Consider the following 16,457-nt stretch of genomic DNA (forward strand, 5'->3'; position numbering starts at 1 on the left):
ACCAGAGCAATATCTTTCATTCACAGAGGCTGAATCTGAAGCCGGTCAGACCCTGGTAAGGGTTGAGCTCCCTGTGTATCTCCGTGACTCAACCACTGACAGCTCAAAGAAGCCTTTGATAACAAGCAATCAGTTGTTGCAGCGAGAAACACCCAATACTCCCGGGTCCCTGACTCTCGAAGCATTATGTGAATGCTCATTATTATTTGATCAGTCAGGGCCATCATTGTAATCTCTCCTGAAAAGCAGTGGGCTTTTACTAACAGTTTGAAATTGCAGAGTCCCACACGACTTTGTTTTACTAAGATCGGTATCAGGCGTTGGATGCAAAAAATATTAAGCTGATAATGAGGGCAATGTTGTCCTCGAATATTGCACACACACACACACAAGAGAAAGAGGCTGAAAAACATTTTCAAAAGCTTGTTTGCAGCCTCACTAACGCAAACCCCTTCGAGAAACACTTCAACCCACCTGCGGAGAGCGTGGAAGAAATCTGAAGTATGTGACCTCGGCTCAACTTGAAAAATAAATGATGGATGTTAGCTCCTATCTCCGGCGATCAAACCAGCTTTTCTTTGAAAAGCTTTAGAAACCTATGTGTAGAGCACCACCAAAATTTAAAAGGAGCAGGAGAGAAGGCAAACTTATCACCAAGCACTTGGTTACATGACGCCAAGCTTAGCTTTGGTTTTACAAGAGAGACTGAGGGAGATATCTGCATCCACAGCTTTAAGGTCCTGGGGAAGAATGGGTCAGGCAATCTGTCTCACTATGGTCAAGTTACTGGCAACGCTGCTCTGACACAATGATGGTGGCTCTTCTCCTTGAGTCACTGGTCGGGAATTTCCTCAGAGCTGCTCCCGCTCCGCCCCCATAACTTTGTCAGAAGTGCGAGGAAATTTCCAGTCACTATTTTTGAACTTTGTGGCACTTGTTTTTCAACTGAATGGCTCGCTGGATCACTTCAGACGTTATTAAGAGTCAAAGACATGGGGCTCGATTTTGCAATGGTGGCGGGTTGGCAGTGAGGGGGGGGGCGGGATGGAGGTGCGCGTGGCAAGCCCGCATGAGTAAAACTTACCGTTTCCGATGAGATCGCATGTTGATTGATGATAATTAACATCCTGTCCGGGTTTCGCGCCCAGCGGCCAGCCTGATTGACAGGCTGGCTGCCGTCAGGAGCTGCAACGCGAGATGGGGGTGGGGGGAAGAGAAAGAGAGAGAGCCAGATGTCATCTGGTGCTGGAACGGAAGACTGGCGGGGCGGGGGGGAGAATGGAAGATCTGGCGCTGGACTGGAATACTGGGGTGGGGGGTAGAGGGGAAGATCGGGGGGGGGGGAGAGGGGAAGATCAGGAGGGAAGAGGGGAAGATCGGGAGGGGGAGAGGGGAAGATCGGGAGGGGAGAGGGGAAGATCGGGAGGGAGGGGGAAGTTCGGGAGGGGAGAGGGGAAGATCGGGAGGGAGGGGGAAGATCGGGAGGGGAGAGGGGAAGATCGGGAGGGAGGGGGAAGATCGGGAGGGGAGAGGGGAAGATCGGGAGGGAGGGGGAAGATCGGGAGGGGAGAGGGGAAGATCGAGAGGGAGGGGGAAGATCGGGAGGGGAGAGGGGAAGATCGGGAGGGAGGGGGAAGATCGGGAGGGGAGAGAGGAAGATCGGGAGGGAGGGGGAAGATCGGGAGGGGAGAGGGGAAGATCGGGAGGGAGGGGGAAGATCAGGAGGGGAGAGAGGAAGATCGGGAGGGAGGGGGAAGATTGGGAGGGGAGAGGGGAAGATCGGGAGGGAGGGGGAAGATCGGGAGGGGAGAGGGGAAGATCGGGAGGGAGGGGGAAGTTCAAGAGGGGAGAGGGGAAGATCGGGAGGGAGGGGGAAGATCGGGAGGGGAGAGGGGAAGATCGGGAGGGGAGAGGGGAAGATCGGGAGGGAGGGGGAAGATCGGGAGGGGAGAGGGGAAGATCGGGAGGGGAGAGGGGAAGATCGGGAGGGAGGGGAGAGGGGAAGATCAGGAGGGGAGAGGGGAAGATCGGGAGGGAGGGGGAAGATCGGGAGGGAGGGGGAAGATCGGGAGGGGAGAGAGGAAGATCGGGAGGGAGGGGGAAGATCGGGAAGGAGGGGGAAGATCGGGAGGGGAGAGGGGAAGATCGGGAGGGAGGGGAGAGGGGAAGATCAGGAGGGGAGAGGGGAAGATCGGGAGGGAGGGGGAAGATCGGGAGGGAGGGGGAAGATCGGGAGGGGAGAGAGGAAGATCGAGAGGGAGGGGGAAGATCGGGAGGGAGGGGGAAGATCGGGAGGGGAGAGAGGAAGATCGTGAGGGAGGGGGAAGATCGGGAGGGGAGAGGGGAAGATCGGGAGGGGAGAGGGGAAGATCGGGAGGGAGGGGGAAGATCGGGGGGGGAGAGGGGAAGATCGGGATGGAGGGGGAAGATCGGGAGGGGAGAGGGGAAGATTGGGAGGGAGGGGGAAGATCGGGAGGGGAGAGGGGAAGATCGGGAGGGGAGAGGGGAAGATCGGGAGGGAGGGGGAAGATCGGGAGGGGAGAGGGGAAGATCAGGAGGGAGGGGGAAGATCGGGAGGGAGGGGGAAGATCGGGAGGGGAGAGGGGAAGATCGGGAGGGGAGAGGGGAAGATCGGGAGGGGAGAGAGGAAGATCGGGAGGGAGGGGAGAGGGGAAGATCAGGAGGGGAGAGGGGAAGATCGGGAGGGAGGGGGAAGATCGGGAGGGAGGGGGAAGATCGGGAGGGGAGAGAGGAAGATCGGGAGGGAGGGGGAAGATCGGGAGGGGAGAGGGGAAGATCGGGAGGGGAGAGGGGAAGATCGGGGTGGGGGGAAGAGGGGAAGATCGGGGGGGGGGGAGAGGAAGTTCGGGGGGGGGGAGAGGGGAAGAGGGGAAGATCGGGAGGGAGGGGGAAGATCGGGAGGGGAGAGGGGAAGATCGGGGGGGGAAGAGGGGTAGATCGGGGGAAGATCGGGAGGACATCTCGGGGGTGAAAAGGGGGAGATCGGAGAGGGAGACATTGGACATCGGAGCAGGGTGCAAAGGTAGGTTGATTTGGTGTTATCACTTCCGTCTATGGTTTTTTATTTAATTTATTTAGTTTCTTGTTCCCTGATCCGGACCTCCAGGTGTGATTCAGAGGTGGTAGGCAAGTCGCCCAGGTAAGTTAAAAATCGTTCTAATGACTTACTCTGTCACAGGTAAAGTGCCTTAAGTACCTCAATGAGGTGCATTTGGCTCTTTAAGTGTCATCCCACCGGCTTTAATTGCTGGCGAGACTTCTGTTTTCGTGTCACCTGCACGTGTACAGGCGGATCCCTGGGAAACTCGGAAGTCGGTGGGTTGGAGCCGGCATCCGGACCCAAACGGGAGTTCTGCGATTTTCGGAGCCCCCCTGCCCCCAACGCACCCGCAATTGCCTTCTAAAATCACCCCCATAGTGTGGGATTAGAGTCACCTGTAGGCCAGACTAGGTTAGGGTGGCAGGCTCCTTTCCCTGAAGGACATTAGTGAACCAGTTGGATTTTTATGTCAATCTGGATGTTTTCATGGTTATTTTTCTGGTGTCAGCCTTAAATTACTGTATTCATCAAATTTAATTTCACAACTTGTTGTGGTGGGATTTGAACTCATGACCTCTGGGTTGCTGGTCCATTACCACACTCAAGACATTACCCCCACCATCACCTCCTACAACAAAGCATACACTTCATACTGCATTGAAATCCATGGTGGGGCCTTTACCCACAAATTCCATGAATCAGGAGTTGCAAATGCCACTGACTGAATCAACCTGATATAAGTGTGTGGGATGACGTATTTGGAGCTTAGAAAGAACAAGAGAGGAAAGTTCAGAGAAACAGTGACCACTAGCTGTTTTCATTTCCAATGTTGTTCCTGCCCAATTGCAGTTGCAACACCCTTCCCTTCCTATTGACCAATGTCCATTTCTAAAACCTTTCCTCCTCCCCTTTCAACTAAAGTTAATGTCGAGCCTCCTTCCACATTCCAACCTATACATTACTCATGTTAAATTTCTTCATCACTCACTCCTACATTTCTCTGTCAGAATACCCCTCCTGTCTCGTTAAGAGTGAGCTCTCAAAGAATGAGCAGAAGAATTATGGAAACTTCCCAAACAGAACCATGGGTGATCACGTAGAAGGAAAATTAGTAGACCCTTGGGAGACTGAGGACTTCCACACTGATTTAAGTGAGTGGTGCTTTTTCTAGGTTCATATGTGAAAATACAAAAAACGATAGACAGGAAAAGACCAACTGGTCCATCGAGCCTGCCTCATGTGATGCCAAATGCATGTTATGCTTTGTTTTACAGTGAATTGACTGTGAATACAACCAACAACCCTGTTTGCTTTAGTTATAGCTTCAGGGCATTGGTCAGGAACCTTTAGAGAGTGATGTATTAAAACATCCAGATCTGTTTACTTCTCCACTGGCTTTAACTTCTGTTCCCTGTAGGGTGTAAGTATAATCGGCATTTGAACTTTTATTTTTATTCATTCATGGGATGTGGGCGTCATTGGCAAGGCCAGCATTTAATACCCATGCCTAATTGCCCTTGAGAAGGTGGTGGTGAGCTGCCTCCTTGAACCGTGCAGTCCGTGTGGTGAAGGTTCTCCCACAGTGCTGTTAGGAAGGGAGTTCCAGGATTTTGACCCAGCGATGATGAAGGAACGGCGATATATTTCCAAGTCAGGATGGTGTGTCACTTGGAGGGGAACGAGCAAGTGGTGTTGTTCCCACGTACCTGCTGCCCTTGTCCTTTTAGGTGGTAGAGGTTGCGGGTTTGGGAGGTGCTGTTGAAGAAGCCTTGGCAAGTTGCTGCAGTGCATCCTGTATATTGGACACACTGCAGCCACAGTGCGCCAGTAGTGAAGGGAGTGAATGTTTAGGGTGGTGGATGGGGTGCCAATCAAGCGGGCTGCTTTGTCCTGGATGGTGTTGAGCTTCTTGAGTGTTGTTGGAGCTGCACTCATCCAAGCAAGTGGAGAGTATACCATCACTCTCCTGACTTGTGCCTTGTAGATGGTGGAAAGGCTTTGGGGAGTCAGGAGGTGAGTCACTCGCCGCAGAATACCCAGCCTCTGACCTGCTCTTGTAGCTACAGTATTTGTGTGGCTGGTCCAGTTAAGTTTCTGGTCAATGGTGACCCCCAGGATGTTGATAGTGGGGGATTCAGCGATGGTAATGCTGTTGAATGTCAAGGGGAGGTGGTTGGACTCCCTCTTGTTGGAGATGGTCATTGCCTGGCACTTCTCTGGCGTGAATGTTACTTGCCACTTATCAGCCCAAGCCTGGATGTTGTCCAAGTCTTGCTGCAGGCGGGCATGGACTGCTTCATTATTTGAGGGGCTGCGAATGGAACTGAACACTGTGCAATCGTCAGCGAACATCCCCATTTCTGACCTTATGATGAAGGGAAGGTCATTGATGAAGCAGCTGAAGATGGTTGGGCCTAGGACATTGCCCTGAGAAACTCCTGCAGCAATGTCCTGGGGCTGAGATGATTGGCCTCCAACAACCATTACCATCTTCCTTTGTGTTAGGTATGACTCCAACCACTGGAGAGGTTCCCCCCTGATTCCCATTGACTTCAATTTTACTGAGGCTCTTTGGTGCCACACTCGGTCAAATGCTGCCTTGATGTCAAGGGCAGTCACTCTCACCTCACCTCTGGAATTCAGCACTTTTGTCCATGTTTGGACCAAGGCTGTAATGAGGTCTGGAGCCGAGTGGTCCTGGCGGAACCCAAACTGAGCATCGGTGAGCAGGATATTGGTGAGTAAGTGCCGCTTGATAGCACTGTCGACGACACCTTCCATCACTTTGCTGATGATTGAGAGTAGACTGATGGGGCGGTAACTGGCCGGATTGGATTTGTCCTGCTTTTTGTGGACAGGATATACCTGGGCAATTTTCCACATTGTCGGGTAGATGCCAGGGTTCTAGCTAGATGCGCGGCTAGTTCTGGAGCACAAGTCTTCAGCACTACGGCTGGGATGTTGTCAGGGCCCGTAGCCTTTGTTGTATCCTCTGCACTCAGCCATTTCTTGATAACGTGTGGAGTGAATCGAATTGGCTGAAGACTGGCTTCTGTGATGGTGGGGATATCAGGAGGAGGCTGAGATGGATCATATACCCGGCACTTCTGGCTGAAGATGGTTGCAAACGCTTCAGCCTTGTCTTTTGCACTCGTGCTGGACTCTGCCATCATTGAGCATGGGGATGTTCACAGAGCCTCCTCCTCCCGTTAGTTATTTAATTGTCCACCACCATTCACGACTAGATGTGGCAGGACTGCAGAGCTTTGATCTGATCCGTTGGTTGTGGAATCGCTTAGCTCTGTCTATAGCATGTTGCTTCCGCTGTTTAGCATGCATGTGGTCCTGTGTTATAGCTTCACCTGGTTGGCACCTCATTTTTAGGTACGCCTGGCACTGCTCCTGGAATGCTCCTCTACACTTCTCATTGAACCAGGGTTGATCCCCTGGCTTGTTGGTAATGGTAGAGTGAGGAATATGCCGGGCCATGAGGTTACAGATTGTGCTGGATTCCAATTCTGCTGCTGCTGATGGCCCACAGCGCCTCATGGATGCCCAGTTTTGAGCTGCCAGATCTGTTCTGAATCTATCCCATTTAGCACGGTGGTAATGCCACACAATACGTTGGATGGTGTCCTCAGTGTGAAGACAGGACTTCGTCTCCACAAGGACTGTGCGGTGGTCACTCCTACCAATACTGTCATGGAGAGATGCATCTGCGACAGGTAGATTGGTTTGGACGAGGTCAAGTAGGTTTTTCCCTCATGTTGGTATGCTCAGGGAAAAACTCTGATCCTGCCAGTCCTACTTGAAGCACAACAAGCCCATTGAAAAATATGCATCTGAGAGCTTTCTAGGTCAGGTGTTGTATCCTATAAAGAGCTTGAGGAGAAGCTACCCATTTTATTGTGTTACGTGCAAGGCCGTGTTGAGTGCCATCCATTGTATCATGCTATAAGTGATTATCCATACAGTGCCATCTCTAGGAACATAAGAACATTTGGAACAAGAGTAGGCCATTGAACCCCTCTAGCCTTCTTCGCCATTCAATGAGATCATGGCTGATATGCAACTCAACTCCATTTACCCTCATTAGCTCCATATACCTTGATAAAAGAAAGAAAGAACGGGCATTTCTATAGCGCCTTTCACAACCTCAGAACATCCCAAAGTGATTTACAGCCAATGAAGTACTTTTGAAATGTAGTCACTGTTGTATTATAGGAAATGCAAAAGCCAATTTGCACACAGCAAGTTCCCACAAACAGTTATGTGATAATGACCAGATAATATGTTATTTTTAGTGATGTTGATTGAGGGATAAACATTGGCCAGAACACTGGGGAGAACGCCCCTGCTCTTCTTCGAATAGTACCATGGGATCTTTTATATCCACCTGAGAGGGCAGGCTCAGTTTAACGACTCATCCAAAATATGACACCTCTGACAATGCAGCACTCCCTCAGTACTGCACTGGAGTATCAACCTAGATTTTGTGCCTTTACCTAACAAAAATTTATCAATCTCAGTCTTGAAAGCTCCAATTGTCCCCCAGCATCCTCAGCCTTTTGGGGTAGAGAATTTGAGATTTCTACTACCCTTTGTGTGAAAAATTGCTTCCTGATTTCCCACCTGAGTGGCCTGGCTCTAATTTTAAGATTATGTCCCCCTCGTTCTTGATTCCCCCATCAGAGGAAATTATTTCTCTATATCTACCATATCGAATCCTTTTAACATTTTAAACACCTCAATCAGATCATCCCTCAATCTTCTATAGTCAAGGGAATACAAGCCAAGTTTATGCAACCTGTTCTCATAATTTAACCCTCTAAGCCCTAATATCATCCTGGTGAATCTGTGCTGCATCCCTTCCAAGGCCAATATACCCTTCCTGAGGTGAGTGCGCAGTATATGCCGTACTCCAGGTGGGGTCTGACCAAGGCTCTATACAACTGAAGCATCACTTCCTCCCCTTTATATTGCAGCCTACTTGAGATAAAGGCCAACAGTCCATTAGCCTTTTTGATTGTTTTTGTACCTATCCACTAGCTTTAAATGATTTGCGTACTTGGACTCCCAAATCTCTTTGCTCCTCTACAGCTCCTAATTTCTCACCATTTAGAAAATATTCCGATTTATCTTTCTTAGGCCCAAAGTGGATGACCTCACACTTGCCCACATTGAACTCCATCTGCCATAGTTTTGCCCACACACTTAATCTGTCTATTTCCTTTGCAACGTCTTGCTCCCATCTGCACTCCTTACTGCCCTTCCTACGTTAGCGTCATCTGCAAACTTGGATATTAACTCTCTATTCCTTCATCCAAGTCATTAATAAATATGGTGCGAAGTTGAGGCCCCAGAACAGATCCCTGGGGAACACAGTTTGTCACATCCCGCCGATCAGAATACATACCTTTTATGACCACTCTCTGTCTCCTACCTCCCAACCAATTTCCAACCCAGGTCAAAAGGCTACCTCCAATTCGTGCTATATAATAAGTAGAGGTGTGTGGAGCTGTGAGGACAGAGTTGGTAACACAGAAGTAATGAGAAGAGCGGAATGATAGAGCATGTTACATTGGGATGGGCAGAGCATGCAGGCTGTATGGCCGACGATCAGTACCCTTGGAAGGTGTTGGTGAGGGACGCAGCTGGCCAAAGACACCTTCAAAGACAAGACAAAGATGGTGAGACTGTGCAAGAACACTCGAATAGAAAGGGTCCAACAACTGACTGACTGCATACATATGGGCTAGGCTGCCAAAAATTGATTAGGGGTCATTTTCAACTCTCGCCAAAAATGGGCGTGAAGTGGGCGGGGCATCTGTTGCACTCGCTCAAAGTCGTTGACGTGAGGCAGTCACCATTTTTAGGTGCATGCCTCAGTACCATAATAAGGACGTGTTGTCAGTGCTACTCATGCTTGTAATTGACAGCCTGCCCGTGGCGAGGGGGGGGGGCAGGAAATCTGCGGTGCTCCTGCATTTAAAGGCAGCTTGCACCACTTAAAGGGCAGGTGCATTTGATGAACCCTGCCTTAGGTATTGCTGGATTTATGAAGAAGGAGTGTTGCCAGGGCTCCCCTGCTTGTCAAATGGTGCTGTGGAGGTCCTGGTGGAGGAGGTAACCAGTAGGAAGGAGGTCCTCTTCCCCTCAGAGTGCCCATCAAATAGCCCAGCAACAGTGGGCAGGGGTTTCAGAACAAGTCAATGCCAGAAGCAGGACATAGCAGTAATGCCAGAAGAAATTCAATGACTTGACCAGAGCTGCTTAGGTAAGACTCTCTGCACAGTCTTGCACCACTCTATTGTAGCCCCAACATTAACAAGCCTTCCCTCCCCATTTCCCATCCCTTTTGTCCATCTATTGCAGCACTATTCAATGTTCCTCCTTCTGTTTCCACTTGCACACTCTGCACCTCCTATTGCCCACACATTTACTGGTGCCTCTGCCCCACACCTGCCTGCTTCTTCCTCTCACCATGTACACTATGCTAATCTGCCACGGACATCTTTACATTCTTCCAACTGGTCACACTCTTGTTGTAGCACAAGCTGGCGCACAACAAGAGGGAGACTCCCAGAACCAGAGGAGGGTCACCAGCTATGCAAGTCCGCTCATCAAAGGACCATTGATTGTGCTGGCAGAGGGAGGGCAGGGAATGTGGCCAATGGTGAGGCTGCAGGAAGCACCCCGCTAGGTGTTTGCCCATCGACCCCTCTTTCTCCCTTGAGACTGAACTCTCTCCCTCACATGCTGTGCATGACAACCTGGCAGTGCACAGAGCTGCCACTTGACTGTTACTGATTTCCCTTGCCACTAAGTGCTAACTTCTGTCTATCTCTCTTCTTTCAAGGTCCATCAATAATCCCTGGCCCAGCTGTAGCAAAAATGACGCTAGCCCTCCAGAAGATTCAGCATCACTCTCCGTAACCCTTGCTGCTCATATCCTAACTCGCACCAAGCCCCGTTCACCCATCACCCCTGTGCTCGCTGACTTACATTGGCTCCCATTCCGGCAACGCCTCGATTTAAAAATTCTCATCCTTGTTTTCAAATCCTTCCATGGCCTCGCTCCTCCCTTTCTCTGTAACCTCCTCCAGCCCTACAACCCTCCGAGATCTCTGTGCTCCTCCAATTCTGTCCCATTGCGCATCCCCGATTTTCTTTGCTCCACCATTGGCGGCCGTGCCTTCAGTTGCCTAGGCCCTAAGCTCTGGAATTCCCTCCCCAAACCTCTCCACCTCTCTCTCCTCCTTTAAGACGCTCCTTGAAACCGATCTCTTTGACCAGACTTTTGGTCACCTGTCCTGATATCTCCTCATGTGGCTCAGTGTCAAATTTTATTTGATAATCGCTCCTGTGAAGCGCCTTGGGACATTTTACTATGTTAAAGACGTTATGTACATGCAAGTTGTCAGCTCAGAAATAAGCACCTTGAGTACACTAAGGGCCTGAGTTATAGTGGTCTGCATTGGGCCAATCACCAGGTCACCACTTTCCGGCGGGCGAGCTCGTGTCCTAACTCTGCCATAGCGGGCACAGACGAGGACTTCCAGAGCCCAGCCTTTAAAAGACGATTGGCAGTTGGACACTGGCAGTCGCCCTGTGTATTGGACTGCCTGTTGCCGTACCGTGTCACACAATGCAGTGGAGTCCACTTCTAACTTGGAGTCTTCACACATGCAATCGAAGCATGAGTTAGATGCAGATTACAGTTCCCTCCATACTACCCCAACAATGTCCCTCAGCCACAACCCCAACTACACTACAATCATAGAATCATACAGCACAGAAGGAGGCCATTCGGCCCATCGTACCTGTGGTGGCTGTTTGGAAGAACTATCCAATTAGTCCCACTGCCCTGTTCTTTCTCCTTAGCCTTGCAAATTTTTCCTTTTCACGTATTTATCCCTTTCAAATTCCCTTTCAAAAGATATTATTGAATCTGCTTCCACCACCCTTTCAGGCAGTGAATTCCAGATCATAACAACTCGCTGCGTAAAAAAATTCTCCTCATCTCCCCTTTGGTTCTTTTGCTATTTATCTTAAATCTGTGTCCTTTGGTTCCCGAGCCTCCTGCCAGTGGAAACACTTTCTCCCCATTTTCTCTATCAAAACCCTCTCATAATTTTGAACACCTATATTAAATCTCCCCTTAACCTTCTCTGCTCTACGGAGAACATTCCCAGCTTCTCTAATCTCCCCATTCCCAGCTTCTCTAATCTCCCCACATACCTTAAGTCCCTCATCCCTGGTACCATTTTGGTGGATCTCCTCTCCACCCTCTCCAGGGGTTCATCTAGTGTGACCATTTCTTCATTTCCCATACCAGGGCCTCATGCCAATCAGGAGGGGGTTAGCAACTGGGTTGGGACTGCCCAAACTCATTTCACGTAGGCATCTTACAGTCAAGTGAGAGAGGAAGCTCTTGTTCCTTCAGTCGGGGCTGGATTTGCACCTAGGCCCTGGAAGTGAAAAGACAAAATTGTAAATGGCACAGCTCCCCCAGTACAAATCCTCGGTTCTGAGTTGGACGCAAAGTGATGTTTGAGAAGCTGCACCTTCATTGTTGTGGTTTGTATTGCAAACACAAAATGGTCGTAGTTGAATCATTTCTTGTCCTTTCTTAAAGGCTTGATTGTCGGAAGACATTTAAATTCTCTGTAAGCCCTTTGTACGATGAAAAAGACTCATCGCAGCTGTAAGAAACACTATTGTACAGAGGCTCTCAGCTGCTATGACTTGTGTTTTTGCACTGCTGCTGTACAGTTCATGGCCAATTACCTTCCAACGAACTGGCAATGGTTCAATAGCTTATTGCTACACATAACAGGAGATGGCATGTGTCACCCAAGCTCTGCTGTAGAGCTGCTCTTTGAGAATGGTATTGGAACAGATAGACTCTCAGATTTGTCATGCTGTCATTGTTAAGGAGATGATTCTCCACGAGAGAAACAGGAGTGACAAATCCCCCCATGACAATCTGTGTTGAATCTCCATGGCAACTGAGAATATTACGTTAAGTCCCTGACAGAAGTGAGGACATCATAAGAACGCAAATAGGTATGGAATGAGGGGAGACTATTTGCACTGTTGTGGATTCTCTCCAAGCGTAAGGGTGGAATCCGTCTTGGGTGGCATCACTAAATGGGCGGTATGGCATCAGCCGCCTGTTATATGTCCTGCCTGATTCTCATTTCTATTGAAGTCAACGGCTTCGAATTTCCTCAGAGCTGCTCCCCTGCCCTACATAAATGGGGTTTTCCACCATCCCTCCGACGAAGTTATGGCAGCGGGGCTCCAAGGATGTTCACGGCCTTTGTCCCAACAGACTAAAGCAATCATTCCCCTCAGGAATCATTTCCTTGACTCTCGTCAAGGTTTGGGGCCTTTCAAAAGGCTTCAACGGGACTCATGCTAACTTTCAGCTGGAATGAGTTGCACCGAGGCCTACCAAGTGTCTAATGGGTGGAATTTCCGAGGAAGCCAGGGAACTTGCCGTTGCTCAGCCCCTGGACATGAGTGGAGGGGGGGGGGGGCAGGTGGAAGATAGGAACATAGAAATAGGAACATAGGAATACAGGAAGAGAAGTAGGCCATTCAGCCCCTCTCCATTCAATTAGACCATGGCTGATCTGTATCTTAACTCCACCTACCCACCTTGGTTTCATAATCCTTAATACCTTTGCCTAACAAAAATCTATCATTCTCAGAAATGAAATTTTCAATTGACCCCCAGCCTCAACAGCATTTTGGGGGAGAGAGTTCCAGATTTCCACTCCCTTTGTGTGAAGATGTGGTTCCTGATATCATCATTGAACAGCCTGGTTCTATTTTTAAGGTTATGCGCTCTTGTGCTGGACTCCCCCACCAGAGGAAATAGTCTCTCTCTATCTACCTTATCAAATCAGACTGGCAAAAGGAGGGAAGTGGTATTCCACAGTGATCGGTGATGGGACCACTGTTGTTCACCATTTACATTAACGATTTGGACTCAGGAATCGGAAGTACAATTCCAAAAATTTGCGAACGACACCAAGTTGGGGGTATAGTTAATACAGAGGAGGACTGTGACAAAATACAGTAAGATATGAATAAACTTGCAGAATGGGCATGTAATTAGAAAATTAATTTCAATATAGGTGTGAGGTGGTACATTTTGGGAAGAAGAATAAAGGGGCCACATACTCCTCGGAAAATAAGAGTCTAAATGGGGGTAGAGGAGCAGAGGGATCTGGGGGTACAGATACAAAAGTCACTAAAAGTAGCGATGCAGATTAATAAGGCCATAAAAAAGCAAACCAAGCACTGGGGTTCATTTCTAGAGGGATAGAATTGAAAAACAGAGAAGTTGTTAAACTTGTGTAGAACCTTGGTTAGACCACACTTGGAGTACTGTGAACAGTTCCGGTCTCCATATTATAAAAAGGATAAAGAAGCACTGGAGAAGGTGCAAAAATGATTTATTATGATGATACCAGAACTGAGAGGTTATATCTATTGGGAAAAATTGAACAGGCTGGGGCTCTTTTCTCTAGAAAAGAGAAGACTGAGGGGTGACCTGATAGAGGTCTTTAAGATTATGAAAGGGTTTGATAGGGTAGACGTAGAGAAGATGTTTCCACTTGTCAGGGAGACCAGAACTAGGGGCCATAAATATAAGATAGTCACTAATAAATCCAATCGGGAATTCTGGAGAAACTTCTTTACCCGGAGAATGGTTAGAATGCGGAACTCGCTACCTCAAGGAGTAGTTGAGGCAACTGGCATGGATGCATTTAGGGGAAGCTAGATAAACACATGATGGAGAAAGGGATAGAAAAATGTGCTGATAGGGTTAGATGAAGTTGGGAGGGAGGAGGCTCGTGTGGAGCATAAATGCCGGCATGGACCTGTTGGGCCGAATGGCCTATTTCTGTGCTGTACATTCTCTGTAATTGTATGTAAAAAAATCAGCTAATCGTCTTAAACACCTCAATTAACCCCCCCACCCCCCTGATCTTCTATACTCAAGGGAATACAAGCCTAGTCTACGCAATCTGTCCTCACAATTTAAACCCTTTAGCCTCGGTATCATTCTGGTGAATCTCCACTGCATCCCCTCCAAGGCCAAAGTATCCTTCCTGAGGTGCGGTGCCCAGAACTGACCACAGTACTCCAGATGGAGTCTAACCAGAGCTTTATATAACTGTAACACAACTTTCAACCCTTTGTATTCCAGCCCCCTTGAGATAAAAGCCAACATTCCATTAGACTTTTACATTTTTTTTTGTACCTGAGCACTAGCGTTAAGTGCTTTCTGTACATGGACCCCTAAATCTCTCTGCTCCTCCACAGTTCCTAGCTTCTCACCATTTAGAAAATCCTCTGATTTATCTTTCTTAGGTCCAAAATGGATGACCTCACACTTCCTCACATTGAACTCCATCTGCCACAGTTTTGCCCACTCACTTAACCTATAGTGTCCCTTTGCAACTTTCTGCTCCCGTCTACACTATTTACTGTGCCACCTAACTTAATGTCGTAGCAAAATTAGATATACAGCTCTCTGTTCCTTCATCCAAGTTATTGATAAATATAGTAAAAAGCTTCGGCCCCAGCACAGATCCCTGGGGGCACCATGGGGTCATTTTAACCCCCAAGAACGAGTGGGTTGTGGGTGGGTGGGCAGTAAAAATAGTGGATTTTTGGAGCAGGATCGCATTCCGCCTCCAACCTGCCCACTTCCAGGTTTGACCCAGGCACCTTGGATGTGGCGCACGACAGACACCCGGAAGTTCCGTTCCCACTTAAAGTCAGCGGGCTGATACTTAAAGGGACAATGTACCTTATTGTGATAATTGAGGTACTTAATTTTTTTGTGTATTACAAAAGTAAAACAACTTTAACCTTATCTGTTCGGGTTTCCCATCGTTTCTGATTCACATCAGGTGAAAGCAGGTGGGAAGGGCCTGATCCATGAGGTGACTGTCTTTATTGCACTACTTGTGGGCCCGGAGGAGCAGGAGTGTTTTATCCAGGCCCAACAAGCTCACCTGCCGTGACATGACCTCACGATTGGCCGATCCCCCCCACCCACCAATGCTGGACCTCCGTCCCCCCAATGCTGGGCCCCTCGATCTTATTCAAAGCCCACACGATGTCGTCTGCGTCCCCCACCCCTCCCCCCCCCCCCGCACACCTCCGATTTCTTCCACGGCCCACGATCTATCTCCCCTCTCTCCCCCTCTCTGATTCGCCTATCCTTCCCGTCAGTCAACCAGCCTGTCAGTCAGGCTTCCTGGCAAATGGGAAACCCGGAAACACAAATACTTACCTTCAGTTGAGTTGCGATTGTAGATTGCGATGTACTCATTTGGCTTCTGGGTTCTCCACGCGAATATCTAGGGACGAGCTGAGTTTCTGGCTCCCAGCTAAAATCATGTCCCATTAGTCACGTACTACCAATTGGAGTACACACCCATTATCCCTATTCTCTGTCTCCTACCTCATAACCAATTCCCTACCCATGTCAAATGGTCACCTCCAATTCCATGCGCTCCCATTTCTGCTAACAGTCTCTTATATGGAACCTTATTGAATGCCTCCTGTAAGTCCATATAAATAACATCCATAGACACTCCCTTATCTACCACGTTAGTGACCTCCACAAAAATGCAACTAGATTAGTTAGACATGACTTACCCTTTACAATCCATGCTGGCTCTCTCTGATCAGCTCATATTTGTCCAAATGCTCAGTCACTCTGTCCCGAATAACAGATTCTAGTAACTTCCCCAAAACAGACATTAGACAATTAGCTCTATAATTTCTTAGTTTATCTCTCTTACCCTCCTTAAATAATGGAGTGACATTGACAATTTTCAAATCCAAAGGGACAATTCCCGAATCGAGAGTTTTGGAAGATCATGACTAAAGCTCCTGCAATTTCCTCACCTTCTTTGTTTAATTCCCTGGGGTGGAAACCATCAGGTCCTGGAGATTTGTCATTCTTCAGTCTCATTATTTTCTCCATTTCCATTTTTTTTACTTATATTAAATCTAGTAAATTCCTCCACTTAATTAAGTTTTACTTTTCCTCGTATCTCTGGTGACCTAATAGAGTTCACAACTGGAAAAATGACCACTTTAGGCAGAATGTGAAGGCCTTAGAGAGGGTGCAGAAGAGATTTACTAGAATGGTTCCAGGGATGAGGGACTTCAGTTACGTGAATAGACTGGAGAAGCTGGGGTTGTTCTCCTTAGATTAGAGAAGGTTAAGAGAAGATTTGATAGAAGTGTTCAAAATCATGAAGGGTTTAGATAAAGTAAATAAAGAGAAACTGTTCCCATTGGCAGAAGGGTGGAGAACCAGAGAACATAGATTTTAGATGATTGGCAAAAGAACCAA

The 16,457-nt window shown here is 48.5% G+C and overlaps 1 long non-coding RNA gene across 1 annotated transcript in view; it reads left to right on the top strand.

Moving 5' to 3' along the window:
• Positions 1 to 4,081: 4,081 nt before the first annotated feature.
• The window catches only part of LOC137332184 (uncharacterized), a 91,123-nt gene continuing 78,747 nt past the window's right edge, over positions 4,082 to 16,457 (top strand). Inside the window, exon 1 of the long non-coding RNA XR_010965614.1 lies at positions 4,082 to 4,212. This is a non-coding gene — a long non-coding RNA (uncharacterized lncRNA). The remainder of the gene's footprint in view (positions 4,213 to 16,457) is intronic.

Source organism: Heptranchias perlo, chromosome 14 (genome assembly GCF_035084215.1).
Source record: "Heptranchias perlo isolate sHepPer1 chromosome 14, sHepPer1.hap1, whole genome shotgun sequence".
Classification (NCBI taxonomy): domain Eukaryota; kingdom Metazoa; phylum Chordata; class Chondrichthyes; order Hexanchiformes; family Hexanchidae; genus Heptranchias; species Heptranchias perlo.